This window comes from Stigmatopora argus, chromosome 20 (assembly GCF_051989625.1).
Source record: "Stigmatopora argus isolate UIUO_Sarg chromosome 20, RoL_Sarg_1.0, whole genome shotgun sequence".
NCBI classification, from domain to species: Eukaryota; Metazoa; Chordata; class Actinopteri; order Syngnathiformes; family Syngnathidae; genus Stigmatopora; species Stigmatopora argus.
In genome coordinates, this window is record NC_135406.1 from 10772866 (window position 1) to 10777097 (window position 4232).

At 44.6% G+C, this 4232-nt stretch overlaps 2 non-coding genes across 2 annotated transcripts; both read right to left on the reverse strand.

Annotated features, from left to right (window-relative positions):
- Positions 1-74, reverse strand: trnai-aau (transfer RNA isoleucine (anticodon AAU)). The gene has a single exon. It is a non-coding gene; the product is annotated as a tRNA-Ile (tRNA).
- A 315-nt stretch (positions 75-389) lies between these two features.
- Positions 390-463, reverse strand: trnai-aau (transfer RNA isoleucine (anticodon AAU)). Its single transcript has one exon. It is a non-coding gene; the product is annotated as a tRNA-Ile (tRNA).
- Between the last annotated feature and the right edge of the window lie 3769 nt (positions 464-4232).

The window sequence follows — 4232 nt, forward strand, 5'->3', positions numbered from 1 at the left end:
TGGCCCACGTGGGGGTTGAACCCACGACCTTGGCGTTATTAGCACCACACTCTGACCAACTGAGCTAACAGGCCATGTGCTGAACAACCCAGATTTTTGCGTGATGACGCAAATGCAACACGTCAACTAGCTCAACAGTTATGTTACAGCAAAAGAAGTTGGATTAGGCAATTTAAACTACTACAAAGAGGTCACCACCTGTGCAGGGGTTAAACCCACGACCTTGGCCTTGTAAGCACCACACTCTGACCAACTGAGCTAGCCGGCCATTTGCAAATTGGCCATGATTTTTGTGTGATGCTCGTAAATGCAACAAGTCAGCTCCCTAACTGTTATGTTACGGCAAAAGAAATATTACTAGGCAATTTCAAATGACTACGGAGAGGTCATGGCCTGTATGAGGGTCAAACCCACGACATTGGCGATATTAGCACCACGCTCTGACCAACTGAGCTAACTGGCCACGTGTCTGAGAATCCAGATTTTTGCCTGATGACGCAAATGCAACACGTCAGCTAGCTAAACAGTTATGTTACGGCAAAAGCAGCTATAGTAGCATACCTGTCAACCTCTGCCGATAACTGCCCTCATAAATGATAATGATTCCCCTTACAAACCCCCCAAAAACCTTACAAACACCATACGAGTCGTACAGTGTTTTTAAGGTGTTTTTGGCCTGTACAGGGGTCGAACCCGTGACATTGGCGTTATTAGTACCATGCTCTGACCAACTGAGCTAACTGACTATGTGCTGTAAAACCCAGATTTTTGCGTGATGACACAAATGCAACACGTCAGCTAGCTAAACAATTATGTTACGGCAAACGAAGTTGTAGTCGACAATTTCAAAAGACTACGGAGAGGTGATGCCCCGTACGGGGGTCGAACCCACAACATTGGCGTGATTAGCACCACGCTCTGACCAACTGAGCTAACCAGCCATGAAAAAGCCATTTTTTGCGTGATGACGCAAATGCAACACTTCAGCTAGCTAAACACTTATGTTACGGCAAATGAAGTTGGAATAGGCCATTTCAAATGACTACAGAGAGGTCATGGCCCGTATGGAGGTCAAATCCACGACCTTGGCATTATTAGCACCTCACTCTGACCAACTGAGCTAACCAGCTATGTGCAAAGTGGCCATGATTTTTGTGTGATGCCCGCAAGTGCAAATATCAGATAGCTAAACTGTTATGTTACGGCAAAATAAATCATTTTAGGCAATTTTAACTTACTCCAGAGCAGGGGTCACCTAACTACGGTCCGCGGGCCGGATACGGCCCGTGGGCACATTTGGACCGGCCCTCTGAACAATACCAGAGACGCTATCGGATTTTTTTCCTATTTGGCCTTGAAGACTGGGACGTTTTAATCTTGTGTTTGGTTCATTGCACCCCTGCTGAGCCCACAAATCATCCAAGTGAAGCGGGCCTTCGCATTGCTTCTTTGGTGACACGCGCGGGGAGAGTGTTTCCCTTTGATGCATGCGGGCACTTCCACCGTTGCATGCGCGAGCAGAGTGTTAGCGAGACATCTGGACGATCGCAGGTGAGGGCGGAGCCCTGGTACCATCGCTATTGCGATGCTATTCAAGCATATAAAAACTGCAACCTGAACCTGTTTGAGAACGGAATAATGGCGAAAAGGTTAGTTAAGAGAAAAATTGATTCAGAATGCAGGGTATTTAACCTGCAGTGGACAAACGATTATTTTTTTGTTCAATGCAAAGAAAAGGCTGTTTGTGTCATCTGTCAAGAGACGGTGGCAGTATTCAAAGAATACAATCTTCGCCGGCACTATGAATCCCGTCACAAAGACAAGTACGATAGCGTGCAAGGCCAAATACGAGCAGACAAACTCTCAAAGCTAAAAGTTGGACTATTATCTCAGCAGACTACATTTCTACGCCAAGCTCAGCTGAACCAGGCATCCGTTTGGGCCAGCTTTCGGGTTGCTAAACTGACAGCATGCAACAGTAAGCCTTTCACTGACGGAGAGTTTTTTAAGAAATGTATGGATGTTGTCGTGGAGGAAGTGTGTCCCGAGAAGAAAGATGCATTTAATGCCGTAAGTCTGTCGGCGAGTACAATCACCAGACGCGTTGAAGAAATTGGGAGTAATGTATATGCCCAGCTGCAGCAGAAGAGGAAAGAATTTGACTTTTTTTATTAGCACTGCATGAAAGCACGGACGTGCAAGACACAGTGCAACTGCTCATTTTTATTCGTGGAGTTAGCGCAAACCTTGAGATATGCGAGGATCTGGCAGCCCTCCAAAGTCTCAAAGGGACCACAACGGGAGAGGATATTTTTGACAAAGTGTGTCAAACCATGGAGAAGTTGGACCTGGACTGGTCAAAGCTGGCTAGCATCACGACTGATGGGGCTCCTAGCATGGTGGGCGAAACTCGCGGTTTAATAGGACGCATGAACCGGGAGTTGGAAAAAGGGGTCTCACCGCCCCGCTACGAGTCCACTGCCTAATTCGCCAGCAAGCACTGTGCTGCAAAGTGTTGACGTGGGATTCTGTAATGAAGGTTGTGGTGTCGTGCATAAACTTCATCAGGGCAAAGGGACTTAAACACAGGCAGTTCCAAGAATTCCTGTCTGAACTGGAGTCTACGCACGGAGATGTGCTGTACTACACAGAGGTCCGATGGCTGAGCCGGGGCAGAGTTTTGATGCATTTTTACGAGCTTCTACCCGAAATTAACGCATTTCTTCATTTAAAAGACAAAACTCGCATTTTTAACAGACGTGACAGAAATACTTAACCGCCTTAACTTGCAGCTACAAGGCGAAGGGAAACTCATTTGCGACATGTATTCACACATAAAAGCATTTGAGGTGAAATTAGCGCTGCTTTTGGAACAAGTGAAAAAGCGCAACTTTGTCCATCTTCCTGCTACCCAAAACCTGTCGACAGAGAACCCAGCGGTCCCGTTCCCAGCTGAAAAGTGCGTGGAAGCACTGGAAATGCTGAAGGCGGAGTTCGGTGTGCGATTCACTGAACTACATGTTCATGCAAAAGAAATCCGTCTTTTTCAGAACCCCTTTGTTGCCGACATTGATGAAGCCCAGCCTTCATATCAGTTTGAGTTGGCTGAGTTACAGAACTGTGATGTTCTGAAAGACGCATTCAAGATCAACAGTCTCATTGACTTCTATGCCTCCCTCCCAAACGACACATATCCAAACATCAAAAAACATGCAATGAAAATGTCCTCAGTTTTTGGCAGCACGTATATCTGCGAGAAAACCTTTTCTCGCATGAAACTGCTGAAAACTCCGATGAGATCAAGATTGACAGATGAACATTTGCATCAGTGCTTGAGACTGGCTGTAACTAGAATGGAACCTGATATTCAACTTCTCACCAGCCAGATGCAGGCCCACAGTTCACACTGATGAACATACATAGGTAAGCTCACTTTTCTGACTTGAATGAGTCATTCTGAGCATAAACAAATATAATCATAATAAAATCTACTGGGATAAAATCCATCTTTACAACCATACTGGTAGTGAAATGTATTGTGCTGTGTAGGTGCGGTTTCACTTAGTTCAGTTTCTCAACCTGCTTCCTTTGTGGTTTTCACAGGGAAGTTGATGAGAGAGCTGCAAACAGCGGTGTCTACAAGCCTATTGGAACAAAAGGATTAGTTCTTATTTATTTCATAAATAGTGTTATTTATTTCCTTTCTGTGAAGAACTCAGAGAGGGTTATTTAGTTATTATTTATTTCATTAATAGTGTTATTTGTTTCCTGACTTTTTTTCTGTAAAGAACCTGGAAAGGGTTATTTGGTTGTGTGGCTTTCTAGAAAACAATAATTTTTATAAGCTCCCCTACGATCGTAGATTAGAGAAGGGAAAAGTTATGTGGCCCTCACAGGAAAAAGTTTGGGGACCCCTGGTGTAAAGGATTCATTTGTTCATCTTCTACATCGCTTATCCTCATTCGGCTCACAAGAACCCACACTAGTGAAAAAACTTTGCTCAGTCTGTGGCCACAGTGTCACTGAAATGGAATCTTTGGAAATAGACACAAGGGCCCACACTGATAAGAAACATTTTTCCTGCTCTCTTTCTTGTAAAGCATTCACACAAAAAAGCACACAAGAACACACACTGTTGAGAAACCTTGTTCATCATCAGTTTGTGGCTAAAGCTTCACCGAAACTGGTTTCTAGAAAATGGGCTCTCAAACCCACACAGGTGAAAGACTTTT